General features: G+C 39.9%; 1 pseudogene; it reads right to left on the reverse strand.

Moving 5' to 3' along the window:
- Positions 1 to 2,390: 2,390 nt before the first annotated feature.
- Positions 2,391 to 2,959, reverse strand: LOC138087325 (large ribosomal subunit protein uL6 pseudogene; annotated as a pseudogene).
- Positions 2,960 to 14,913: the final 11,954 nt, after the last annotated feature.

Below are 14,913 nucleotides of genomic sequence, written 5' to 3' on the forward strand. Positions count from 1 at the left end.
AATTATAGTGTGACTTGCACAACAATGTGAATGTATTTAGTGCCACTGAAATTTACAGTTAAACATGGTTAAAATAGTGTTTTATATTATATGACTTTTACCACAATAATAGTTTTTAAAAATAAGATAAAATAATGTGCATTAATGCATTATAAACTGTAAAATATCATATGAATTTAAATCCAAGCAACATGAGTCATATTTTTAGCACCTAAATCAGTGCCTGACACACACCTAAAACAAGTTCTCTGGAAATTAAATAGAGCCTTATAATATTTTGTAATGGTGGTCTTTACAAAGGGTCAGAGATATGTCCTAATCATTCCCTGTATTCCCCCCAACAGTCTATTATCCCTTCTTTTTTGTTTTTGATATGAATAAATTTAGGGCAACTCCCAGTTTTCAGTTGCCTAGGCAAAGCCTCTTCCTAGATTAGGTTGTTTAGACAACCTTGCCTAGAAAAGATCTTTCAATTTCTAGATAGACCGAGACAATTTTCTGTATAGTTGTATTTGGGACAAGGAACCTCAGGGAATCATGTTCAGTTCTGAGTTTAGATCTTACTCTCCAATATCCTAGATTCTCTTCCAATGAAGGAGAAACTGTCCATTGGAAAGAACATAGGGAGATGCTCCTATGCCACTCCTTTTTTCTGAGACTGAGACCACTTATCCTCTATCAGCCTCATGAGTCCCAAACCACCAAACTGACTTGGCTCCATAGGCATAAGAACTATGAACCACCACTGAAGGTTATTATCCCAGAGTCTCCCTTGTCTCAGGCCATAGTCTCTTTGACTACTCTAAAAATGATACCTTATTTTCATTTAGAATCTTAAAATTAAGTAATGCTCCTAGGTCTCACCTGTCATCAGAAATCACTACCATCTGTTAATATATTTTGCTTCCTTTCCTCTTCTACTAAGCTACTTCTTCCCAGACTTATCAATATGTATTATATGGAACTACAATAAGAGCTTTAACTTTAAAATCAGATAGAACTGGATTTGAATCCAGCCTCTAATCCTAACTGTGACCTTGGGAAGGTTATTTAAACTCTCCGAGTCTCAGTTTACCCATCTGAAAACAAAAGTGATGACATTGATTTCTTGCTATTTGGTGATGATTAAATGATACAGTGCCTGTAGATCACTAAGCACTGGGCCCAGAACATACAGCCTCAGAGTCCTTTAAACATGCCATGTGGGCATGTATCAGCCTCACCACAAACCCTCCCTCCTTACACCTCAGCTATTCTGGAGGCTATCAATTTTTGGAATGCCACCCAGGACTCCTAAAATGAATTTCCTGTCTGATCTATAGGTTGTCTTTAAAATTGGACCATATTTAACATCTTTGTATTTTCACAAGAGGAAGTAATAGCCTTAAACTTATTTGTATTCATTTGGATTCTCATAAACTATCTTTGGCTACTGCAGGGACCCCCTACAGACCGATTCAGCATCACTGTAGTACTAATTCTTTATCTCTGTATCATGGCAAAAAAATGGTTAAAAGCACAAACACTAAAGCCAGACTGTCTGGGCTGAAATACCATTTCTGCCTTTACCTGTCTGTGCAAATTGGAGCAAGTTACTTGACCTTTCCATGCTTCAGTTTCTTCAATGGGATGATAGTAATAGTGCCTACTTGGCAGCATTTTTGTGAATCTAATACAGGTTAATACATGTAAAGTACTTAGAATAGTATCTGGCACATAGTTAACATTTTATGGCTGAGTGCTCACTTTTACTAACTACTTACCAAGTAGGATGAAATTAATTCTACAAACATTTGCTAATTGGTTACATGCCAAAACTATACCCAAGGCTAAAAGATGATGGAGCTCCTGACCACAAGGACCTTCGATAAAAAAGGATATTATATATACATATATATAAAACACATGCATGCATGCATGCTAAGTCACTTCAGTTCTGTCTGACTCTCTGCAACCCTATGGACTATAGTCCACCAGGTTTCTCTGTCCATGAGATTCTCCAGGCAAGAATACTAGAGTGGGTTGCTGTGCCCTCCTTCAGGGGATCTTCCTGACCTAGGGACTGAACCTGTGTCTCTTATAACTCTTGCATTGGCAGGTGGGATTTTTGCACCAGCACCACCTGGGAAGCCCCATATATAGCACATACATATATACAATGTATAATCTGGTACACATACATACGCATAATGCACAGTGCGCACACATGTCACAAACTTTAGGCTATACCAGTACCTGACATTGTATAATCTGAGATTACCAATCTGTTCCCTTTGGCTTTTTTTTTTTTTTAATCTCAAACCAAGAGTTTTTATTGTCTCTTTAGAATATCACAACTGAGTCCATAGAACCATCTGCTATCTTGTTTCTGCAGCAGGATCACTGAGATCTTATTCATCAGCCTGCTGAACTGTTCATTTTCAGAAGCATAGATACCACCCCCAAATTTTCTGATATCCGTGTTTTTAACTGTGGTGGCTTGCTGAATCAAAGCAGCTGAATTTGACACAAGTTCAATGTCATTTCCTTCAAGAATCAACTCACCTTTCTGGGCTTGAGATACTGAACAGGCAACCCCTGGCCTCATTCAAATCCTGCATATGTATTTTTCACCCAAAACAGTTCAGATTTCCACAAGAGAACCATTCTCCTGAATAATAACATTGATGGGGAAGTGGGCATACACTGACCTCATCCTGTAATGGAAGCCCAGTGTAACACCCTTGATCATGTTCTGTAAGTGACTACAGACTGTGCGAACAGTGGCCAGTTCCTTTCTGTTTCCCCTCCATTTGTCAACACGGAGCCTCTATTTCTTTTCAAGGAGACTGAGTTCTACTTTGATGTAATTGAAGTCCCTCCAAAGGGTGCCTCTGAGGCCCTTCACAATAACTGTCCATCCCTTCAAGGTAATGTCGACATTTTCTGGGATGTCAACAGCCTGACTGGCTTCTAACATTTTTTGCCTTTAATCAGTGATGAAAGCGGATTTATATCTGGGCTAACCATTTGGACCAGCCTTCTATATGATGACTGCAAAGAAGAGTATTGACTTTACACACCCCCGATTAATTGTTACCAAGGACCCTGAATCAAATCACGTTTTTACTAATCAGATCATTGTCTGAAAGCCAATGATTATGAAAGCTGAAAAACTTAAATCAATTCCTAAATCTGTAAATGAAGACCTGGACAAGTATCCTCAATTTGAGTAAATAAAGAATAAAACTATGACTGATTTGGAACTATTTCTAATTTATAGAACACAATGAAAACAATATTATAAATATAAATCTACTTCCTGAGAACCAGATAACAACAAGTTTATGGACAAAGCTGGTGTCCATGTGTGAGATGGAAGAAAATTCTCTTTACACGGCGTCTGCCTTCTCTCTAAGCAATGTTAGTCTTTAGTCACTCAGTTGTGTCTGACTCTTTGTGACCCCACGAACTGTAGCCTGCCAGGCTCCTCTGTCCATGGCATTCTCCAGGCAAGAACGCTGGAGTGGATTGCCATTCCCTTCTCCAGAGCATCTTCCTGACCTGGGGATTGAACCCAGGTCTCCTGCATTGTAGGCAGATTCTTTACCATCTGAGCTACAGGGAAGATCTGCAAGCCTTCTCTCTAAGCAGGTGGCTAAATCCTCACTCCTCACAATGAACAGTGCCTTCCACTTTCTCTCCACTATTAATCCTTCTCAGTGGGCTGGCCTTGAGGTTTAAGTTGTTCTTCAGCACTGCAAGGGTGAGGTCTTTTGCAGACCACGAGCAACAGCTGTCTGGTAAAGCTTTGCCTGTGAAGTAGCTGGCACCCACTGACAGTAGTTGGCTCCTGTTGCTCAGTGACGGCTCCTGTTGCTCAGTGACAGCCCTGCTGCTTCCAGAATAGAAGACAGCGTCTGTAAACCCCATTAGCCTGTCTCTCCCACAATTTTCTATTCTTTCTTGTCAGCAAGTGTTACCACAACAAACACTGAACTTTCCCTGAGGCCACTAACTCCATCCTTGAGTTCTCCACTCCACAGCTGAGTTGAAGGAATCACATAAGTAAATGACACACAGAAGTAAGTGACTGCTCAGACAGACTCAATGTGAAACACTTTCCAGAGGCGTTTCAATCAGAGCTAGTCCTTTCTAGGACTGGCCATAGGTTGTGAGATGGTAACTATTTGGATACTATTACTAGTCTTTATTCAGCACCTACTATATTTCATGAGAAACGCTGGGCTGGAAGAAGCACAAGCTGGAATCAAGATTGCCAGGAGAAATACCAATAACCTCAGATATGCAGATGACATCACCCTGATGGCAGAAAGTGAAGAAGAACTAAAAAGCCTCTTGATGAAAATGAAAGAGGAGAGTGAAAAAGTTGGCTTAAAGCTCAACATTCAGAAAACGAAGATCATGGCATCCGGTCCCATCACTTCATGGGAAATAGATGGCGAAACAGTGGAAACAGTGTCAGACTTTATTTTGGGGGGCTCCAAAATCACTGCAGATGGCAATTGCAGCCATGAAATTAAAAGACACTTACTCCTTGGAAGGAAATTTATGACCAACCTAGACAGCATACTCAAAAGCAGAGACATTACTTTGCCAACAAAGGTCCATCTATTCAAGGCTATGGTTTTTCCAGTGGTCATGTATGGATGTGAGAGTTGGACTGTGAAGAAAGCTGAGTGCCGAAGAATTGATGCTTTTGCACTGTGGTGTTGGAGAAGACTCTTGAGAGTCCCATGGACTTCAAGGAGATCCAACCAGTCCATTCTAAAGGAGATCAGTCCTGGGTGTTCTTTGGAAGGACTGATGCTAAAGCTGAAACTCCAATACTTTGGCCACTTAATGCAAAGAGTCGACTCATTGGAAAAGACTCTGATGCTGGGAGGGATTGGGGGCAGGAGGAGAAAGAGATGACAGAGGATGAGATGGCTGCATGGCATCACTGACTCAATGGACATGAGTTTGAGTGAACTCTGGGAGTTGGTGATGGACAGGGAGGCCTGGCGTGCTACAATTCATGGGGTCGCAAAGAGTCAGACACGACTGAGCAACTGAACTGAAACTATATTTCAAACACATGTCTTATTTATTATATTTTATCCATGAACAATCCTAAAATTGAGGGATCTTTACCCCCATTTTAAAGATGAGGAAACTGAGATTCACAGTATCTTTTTAACTGAAAAATATCACACAGTGTACCTTCCTCCTCCGTGGATGACAGAGCTTTCTTTTTGCTCCTCAATCATACCAGTATCAATGGCTTCCAACTTACCCATTAGGTAAGACTGATCCTACAAACAACTGTAATGAACCAAGCAAAGATATCTTCACTCCTAAGTCAGAATTTTTGATCTAGAAAGCCAGCATGCAAAGGAGTCAAGAGCCTGAGTTGTCCCATGTTTCATAGCATTTATAAAGGGAAAGAAGGAACGCCAATTACAGTGCTAAATATAAAATGACCCACAAGGCTGCACCATCAAAGTTGCTCTTACTCTGCTCTCTATGGTGACGTTTAAATCAGCAAACTGGTCATCCCTTAACAATGGAATCTTTTCAAATTAGTTGATTTGACAAAATAACTACAAATTAACCACCACTCAGTTGTGCTGCTGCTTTCTTTTAAAAAAAAAGAAATTCTAACAAATGACCAAACTTTATGTGCTCTTTTGCCATCTTAGTTTAACTTATTAAGCAGACAGCAGGAATCCTAATCAGTCAAGACAATGACTAACACAAGTGGCATCAAGTTTACACGACTAATTTGAGTACTAATGGAATCTGGTTTCCTTTACTTGTGTCTTGATATATTCTGGCAAAGTGTCTCCTTTTGTTTGGAATCATGAATATAGAGTTCTCTGCTAAGAAAGGATTCTCCTTCTCTGTGGACACATTCCAAGTCGCTTCTCTGAAGAAAGCTATTCCCAGATAACTGTTTAAGGACCTACATCATTAGCTGAGGGCTTCCCTGATGGCTCAAGCGGTAAACAATCTGCGTGCGATGCAGGTGATGTGGGTTCAATCTCTGTGTTGAGAAGATCCCTTGGAGGAGGGAATGGCAACCCACTCCAGTACTCTTGCCTGGAAAGTCCCATGGACAGGGGAGCTTGGTGGGCCACAGTCCATTGGGGGGGTCAGAAAAGAGCTGGATATGACTGAGCATGCACACATGTGCTCATTAGTTGAACACTGAAGAAAACATAAATGCACTGGGTTCTGTGGGTTTATGTGAAACTTGTTATAAAGGACTGTCTTGTATGATCACAGAGGCTAAGAATTCCCACCATCAACTGTCTGAAAACTGTAGGCCCAGGAAAGTTGATGATATAAATTTCAATCCAAATCTGAAGGTCTGAGAACCAGGAGCACTTTATGGCATTAAGTTTCAGTCCTGGAGAAGATCAGTGTCCTGCTCAAACAAGCAGAGACAGTGAATGCAATCCTCCTCTACCTATTTGTCCAATTCAGGCCCTCAACAGATTGGATAATGCCTGTTTACACTGAGGAGGGCAAGCTGTTTCACTCAGCCCACCAATTCAAATGCGATTCCATTCTGGAATGTCTTCCAGAAACATTCTTACAGATATTTCCAGAAATAATGTTAACCAGATATCTGGGCAGTCAAGTTGACACATGAAATGAATCAGAGATATAATTAATTATACATGCTATAAAATGTTTAGTGCAAAACAGTAGTGGACACATTCTATTCAGTAACACTTGAGAGTCTAGAGGCCCACATATCTGTGCTCATATCTCTGCTACAGAGTTCAGAGAGTGTCTGAAGAGAATATTGGTTTTTCTTGAGATGGTCCTTTGGTTTCTGTGATGCAAAGGCTGGGCATGACTGGGGTAGAGGCCTTCTTTTCACCTGTTCTGTCCTAAGCTTTGACGTCTTTTAAGGTATATAGGTCTGATGATAGCCACATTCCTGTTTCTTGCCAGGAAGTGTGATCTCAAGTCCATGGCCACTTAGTATTTATCGAAATTTTATGCAGAGAAAAAACACTTAGCACAATTTTTTCCCTTTCTCTAGATAGTCTAAGATAGGTTACTAATCAGGGTAGGGTAATATTCTGCACCCTTATGGCAGAAAGCGAAGAAGAACAAAAGAGCCTCTTGATGAAAGTGAAAGAGGAGAGTGAAAAAACTGGCTTAAAACTCAACATTCAGAAAACTAAAATCATGGCATCCAGTCCCATGACTTCATGGCAAATAGATAGGGAAACAATGGAAATTCTGAGAGACTTTATTTTGGGGGCAGGGCGGGGGCAGGTTCCAAACTCACTGCAGACAGTGACTGCAGCCATGAAATTAAAAGATGCTTGCTCCTTGGAAGAAAAGTTATGACCAACCTAAACAGCATACTAAAAAGTAGAGACATTATTTTACCAACAAAGGTCTGTCTAGTCAAAGCTATGGTTTTTCCCTAGTCATGTATGGATGTGAGAGTTGGACTTTAAAGAAAGCTGAGCACCGAAGAATTGATGCTTTTGAACTGTGGTGTTGAAGAAAACTCTTGAGAGTCCCTAGAACTGCAAGGAGATCAACCAGTCAATCCTAAAGGAAATCAGTCCTAAATATTCACTGGAAGAACTGAAGCTGAAGCTGCAATACTCTGGCCACCTGATACAAAGAACTGACTCATTGGAAAAGACCCTGATGCTGGGAAAGATTGAAGGCGGGAGGAGAAGGGGACGAGAGAGGATGAGATGGTTGGATGGCATCACTGACTCGATGGACATGAGTTTGAGTAGGCTCTGGGAGTTGGTGATGGACAATTGGTGTGCTACAGTCCATAGGGTCATAAAAGTCATACACCACTCAGCAACTGAACTGAACTGAACTGAATACTTCAAAGACCATAAGTATTGAGAAGATTATGGTACCTTCTCTTGCCATATGCAATTTGAAATATATCATTTTCAAAGTTACATAAAACATGAATAAATGTGTAAAATAACTTATCTCTTGATTTTCTGTTTAAATAAATTCTTCAGAAATTGCCTTTTCTTTTTTAACATACATATAATTTGTTGGTATCTTAAATACTAGCTTAGTCTGCTACATGGGGTAACCCAGGACTCTTTAAGAATTAAGCCAAAAAGATCAAAGGTCAGTTATAAAAAAAAAAAAAAAGAAAGAAAGAAAGAAATACATCTTTAGAACCAAAAAAAAAGAATTAAGCCAAAGTAGCAGAGAAAAAGGTACCTAGACTGAATTATATTGGCCCCCACCATCCACCATTACTGCCAGTAAAACTAATTCTCATGAATTATTTCTTGGCAGGAGACCACTGAATTCTACCAAGGAATCATTTTGAAGAAAAGCTTATCATACATATATCACTAAAATGTTGTCCAGACACTTTCATGGAGGTTTCTGTATTTTGTATATTATTGATTTTATGGATCAAGCAACAACACAAATTTCTCTTTTCACCTCAATAGCTAGAACGCTGAGATCCAAATACGTGGCTACCCAAGGCTAGCACTTAGGTCATCATGGCAGATGTTCTCTGCCTCCTCCACCTGATAATTCCACCTTATTTTTCTCCTAAACACTCATTCTACTTACTATCTTGTGTTTTTATGTAACCTTCTAACAACCTAAATCCTCTATACGGTAATAGAGTCCCTTGGACTGCAAGGAGATCCAACCAATCCATTCGGAAGGAGATCAGCCCTGGCATTTCTTTGGAGGGAATGATGCTGAAGCTGAAACTCCAGTACTTTGGCCACCTCATGTGAAGAGTTGACTCATTGGAAAAGACTCTGATGCTGGGAGGGATTGAGGGCAGGAGGAGAAGGGGACGACAGAGGATGAGATGGCTGGATGGCATCACCAACTCGATGGACATGAGTTTGAGTGAACTCCGGGAGTTGGTGATGGACAGGGAGGCCTGGTGTGCTGTGATTCATGGGGTTGCAAAGAGTCAGACACGACTGAGCGACTGAACTGACTGACTGACATATATAAATAGGTTTACGTAGTTTCTTCACATAGTATATTTGTATTCATATACATGGTTTCTTCTCCTATACAAGTGGGAAGCATGTGATCTTAAAATGTGAATTAATTTTTAAATATATTTTATAACTTTCATTTACTATAAGTGATGATACTATGGGTAATTTATTACTTCTTTATAAGTTTCCAAATTTTCAAAAATTTCTCTAGTAAGTATGTTTCAACTTTATAATCTGTAAGAAAAAAAATTTAGAAAAATCATTCACAATAGGTCTGTACTATATAATTAGATAATAAAATATCAAAATCACTCATTTGGATTTTGGAGAGATTGAAATAAATCAAGTGTGACATTTAAATTTCAATATGTGTTTATCCAGTATATTCAATATATCATACTCTCCAGTGATTCAATATAAATAACAAACAATTTAAAAAATGTTCCTGAGGTTTTACATCTTGATATTAATAGATTAAAACTTATCTAACATTATCCTACAAACTTCCAGTTTTTATAAGCATGTTTTATGTCCTAGATATTGTTTCATGAATACTATTGATACAGCTAACTGAGTGGTAAAGAATCCGCCTGCCAATGTAGGAGACTCGGGAGACATGGGTTCGATCCCTGGGTCAACAAGATCCCCTGGAGGAGGAAATGGCAACCCATTCTAGTATTCTTGCCTGGAGAATCCTATGGACAGAGGAGCCTGGTGGGCTGCAGTCCAGGGGGTCACAAAGTCAGGCACAACTGAGTGTGCCCACATTTACACTTACTTACACTACTTATTGATACACTTTTCTATGGGAAAAAATCCAATAGTCCAAGTAGGCTGTGAGTATGACCCAGAGGAGCACCTTTGATTATTAGAGATTAGATGGAAAGATCTCTGACCCCAATTGAGTTCCAGAATCAGTCTGGAAGATGTCAAGACACTCAGTAAATAGAAAAATGTAAAATAAATATCTTTAGAAGTTCCAAAGGTTGTGATCAAAATGTTTTCAAGACATAAAAACAACACCTCAAGACAGAAAAATAAACTTTAGTTTTCTGTCTTCTATAGTAAAATTTTTAAACTGATACCATGTATAACATAGATACAATGGTGTCATCAGTGACCCAGAGCCAGACAATCTGGAATGCAAAGTCAAGTGAGCCTTAGGAATTACTGCTGTTAATAAAGCTAGTGGATGCTATGGAATTCCAGTAGAGCCATTTAAAATCCTAAAGGATGATGCCATCAAACTGTTGCATTCAATATGTCAGCGAATTTGGAAGACCCAGCAGCGGTCTCAGGACTGAAAAAGGTCAATCCTCATCCCAATTCCCAAGAATGGTAGTACCAAAATATGTACTAACCATCAGAAAATTGCACTAATCTCCTATTCTAGTAAGGTCATGCTTAAAATCTTGCATGCTGGGCTTCAACATTATATGAATGAAGAACTTTCAGATGTCCAAGCTGGGTTTAGTAAAAGATGAGGAACCAGAGATCAAATTGCCAACACTCTTTGGATCATAGAGAAAGCAAGGAAATTCCAGAAAAACATCTACCTCTGTTTCATCAACTACACTACAAACTTTGACTATGTGGATCATAACAAACTGTGGAAAGCTCTTAAAGAGATGTGAATACCAGACCATCTTACCTGTCTCCTGAGAAACCTGTATACTGGTCAAGAAGCAGCAGTTAGAATCCTGTATGGAACAACTGATTGGCTCAAGATTGAGAAAGGAGAACGACAGGGCTGAATGCTGTCACCCTGTTTGTTTAACCTATATACTGAGCACATCATGAGAAATGCTGGGCTGGATGAGTTACAAGCTGGAATCAAGATAGGAAGGAGAAACATCAACAACCTCAGATATGCCTTCAGAAAGTGAAGAGGAACTCAAGAGCTTCTTGATGAAGGTGAAGGAAGAGGGTGAAAAAGCTGGCCTAAGACTAAGTATTAAAAAACTAAGATCTTGGCATCTGATCCCATTACTTCATGGCAAATAGAAGGGGAAAAGGTGGAAGTAGTGACAGATTTCCTCTTCTTGGGCTCAAAAATCACTGCAGATGGTGACTGTAGCCATGAAATCAGAAGACAACTGCTTCTTGACAGGAAAGCTATGACAAACCTAGACAGGGTGTTGAAAAGCAGAGACATTACTTTGCCAACAAAGGTCCCTATAGTCAAGGCTATGGTCTTCCCAGTGGTCATGTACAATTGTGAGAGCAGAACCATAAAAAGGCAGGACACCAAAGAATTGATTCCTTCAAACTGCAGTGCTAGAGAAGATTCCTGAAAGTCCCTTGGACAGCAAGGAGATCAAACCAGTCAGTCTTAAAGGAAATCATCCCTGAATACTCTTTTCAAGAACTGATGCTGAAGCTCCAGTATTTTGGTTATCTGATACAAACAGAAAACTATGAAGCAAAAAGAAGAAGAAGAAGAAGAGATTCCAACCCACTCAATGAATGCTTCAGTTGGAGTGCACTCATATGAATTAGCAGTCAGATAACTGACCTAGAAAGGATCCAGGTTGAATGTCAGTCTTAATGTTATAAATGCCAAATCAATGTCAGTAACCAATTAGGTTCCGAATTTCAACTATGAATCTGTCCTAAAAGAAGAGGTAACTGACCATCTTGAGAAAAAACCTGAAGAAGAGAATACTGGAAAGGAGTCAGAAGACCATGCTTTATGGCTCGTCCAAGTGTTTTTACCATAGGAGACTTGGCTTCCTTTTCTATACTAAGAAGAGATTGGATTATATGATCTCTAAGGATTTTTCCATGGCTGCAGTTCAATGAATTTTTTTATTGAAACACCTTTTTACCTCTCCCAGGCTTTTTCCAGTAGCCAGGTCATTAAGTCTGCTTACCAGTCATTGTGCCCGTACATGGAAAACTGACTTCACTGTTGTCCCTTGGATTTAAAGTTGCTCACGATAAACTCTCTAGAAGTAATTATTCCTGCTACCCTAGTGTGTAGCTCCAATTTATGGCAATTACATATGATTAGCCACAGCTTCCTTATCCTTTTACTTTTTAGATCTTAACATTCAAGAAAGGGCAGTCATTTCAGACTGTCAGTATGTATCAGAATAAATATATCCAGGCTTTCAACAGAGGATATCTTTCCATTTTCCCTTATAATAGAGGGGAAAGGATGGGCCTTTGTTTTCTACATCATTTGTAAAATTCCCCACCACTCAGGCTGGCAGATTTTTGCCAAAAAGAGAAATAAATTGAAAGAAAATTCTAAGGGGCCTTGAGGTTAACTTTATGTATTTTATTTTTAAATTATCACTGATAAATATTTCTGGGTTTTGTGGTTTCAGCTGTTATCCTAGGCTTGTCTTTCTGTTTTCATTTCAGAAGATAATTGCCTGCCTCAGGATATTGTTCTTTTTATGGAGGAAAAAATATTTTTTTCTCATATCAGATTTTAAGTACTTCTTTAAATTAACTCTTGGGTTCCCACTCTGGCACGGTTAGGAATCATTCTCCAGTGAAAGCCTGTGTGGGGGATATTACAGGTCTCTCCTCTTTTGCCCTTTCACCAAATATGAAGATTCATAGTTAGTTCTTGATGATCCTGCTGAGTTTATTGGAAAAATAAAGCTCCATGCCAAAATTGACACAAGCCATTTAGGTGGACATTCTAAATATCATTTTTCTTCCGTGTGTACTAGCAAGTCACAACACAGTTGTGAAAGAATGGGTGCTACCTGAAAACTTATTGATGAATACATGAATGAGTAAATACAAGAAAGCGTTTTCATTGACATCTTTTAAGTGATGGTACAAAACACTCACCACACGTGGGGCTATTTGGTGGGTCAATAAAACAAACACATTTCGCTTTAACTTTGAATATCCCTGCTCGGAGTATTAGAGTGTTGGATTAGAAATAAATTTATTAAGCTATCTAGAGCTTATCAGGTTAGGTATCTAAACCTTTAGAAGGTTTTGATAGAGGAAAGTATTAAAGAGCATTTCAACTAGCAGAAATAAAAAAGTGATTCTGTTGCTGAAAGAGATGGTAGAGATAATTTTAATCCAGGAGTCTCTAATTCACTGTCCACTGGCCAAGATAGTCCAGACATACCTTTGTGTTTTCAGAATGTGGTTTCTCATTAAACTTTTTATTTTATCAATACAAAATGGTTGATTAACAATGCTGTGATAATTTCCGGTGGACAGCAAAGGGACTCAGCCATACATCAACATGTATACATTCTGCCTCAAAATGTGATCTGAAAGCCTCTAGTCCGAGCTGGTAATTTCAATTCCCCATGAGCCTCAGTACCCGTTGTCTTTCTCAAGCTGATTCCGTATTCCACGTTGCTGCCTTGCCTGTCATCATTTGCACTCATGGCTTCTGATATAGGATAGCACCTTTAAGGCTGTAAGCACTGAGGCCTGAAGGGCACCAAGGTAGAGGTGGGATTAGAGCAGAGCCCCAGGGTTGGACTCTAGTCCAAACATTGCTTATTCAAATAAGCAATAATAGTTTGCTTTTCAAGTAATCACTAAAGAAGAGCTAAAAACCTTTGAATTGCCCCCTCACTTAGTCCACATTAGGTATATATAGAGTCAGAAAGTGAAAGCGCTCAGTCGTATCCGACTCTTTGCAACCCCATGGACTGTAGCCTACCAGACTCCTCAGTCCATGGAATTTTCCAGGCAGGATTACTGGAGTGGATTGCCATTTCTTTCTCCAGGGGATCTTCCCAATCCAGGGATTGAACCTGGGTCTCTGGCATTGCAGGCAAACGGTTTACCATCTGAGCCACCAGGGAAGAGTCAGAAAACGGAGTTAATTTGTGACTTCCCTGGTGGTCCAGAATCCACCTACCAACGCAGGGGACATGTGTTCAGTCCCTGGTCTAGGAAGATCCCACATGCTGCAGAACAACTAAGAGCATGTGCCACAACGACTGAGGCCTGAATGCCCTAGAGCCCGTGCCCCCCACCAGGAGAAGCTGCTACAGGGGGCGACCTGAGCACCACAATGAAGAGCAAACCCCAACCTAGAGAAAGCCTGTGCACGGAGCAACAAAGACCCAGTACAGCCATAAATAAATGAATACATTTTTAAAAGGAATAGTGGTTATTTGGCTGCAAAGGAAATTAAGCCCAGAGTGGCTATGATTTGTTTAGAATCACACAGCCACCAAGGGCTGAACTGTCATCACATGGGCTAACCCATCAAGTATAACTGGCATTGCCCTAGAGCTGTGGTTCTCAACTGAAAATGATTTTTCCCTCCCAGGGAACATTTTACAATTTCTGGAAATATTTTTGGTCATCACAACTGCAGGGGTTACTACTGTCTAGTGGGTGATGGCCAGGGATGTTCCTGATCGTCCAATGATACACAAGACAGTGCCCCACCCCCATCAAGAAAGCATCAGGCTCAAAATGTCAACAGCGCAAGGCTGAGAAACCCCATTCTAGAAAATCAGGCTAGAAGAAACGTCAAAAATTATTTTTGGAAGGATGGAAAGCACTGTGGGGTGTGATAAATAAGCCTATAAACGTCTTAATCCATTCCAGTCACTTGATCTCTAACACATGACTTTCTATTATTCTATACTCAGCAAGTGTGTAAAGCAAAATTAATGCAAGAGAATTCATATTTGGAGGACAATCAGGCAAGAGCATAGTAGAAAAGACAGGGATTCTGGAGCCAGATTCCTTAGGTGTAAATTCTCTCTGTCTCTGTGCTAACTTGAGCAAATCACTTACCCTTACTCATCTCAGAGCTTCCCCTCACTTTTTTCATTTATCTGTAAAATAAGGGTAATCATATTGCCTTCCTCACAGGAGGATTAAATGACCTACCCCATCCCAAGCACATGGCATGTACACAGCACTTAGCTACAGTGACTCTCCAACTTCATCTCCCCTATCTTTCTAGAAGAGAACTAGTATCCTAGTTTGATAG

Source organism: Capricornis sumatraensis, chromosome 10 (genome assembly GCF_032405125.1).
Source record: "Capricornis sumatraensis isolate serow.1 chromosome 10, serow.2, whole genome shotgun sequence".
Classification (NCBI taxonomy): Eukaryota; Metazoa; Chordata; class Mammalia; order Artiodactyla; family Bovidae; genus Capricornis; species Capricornis sumatraensis.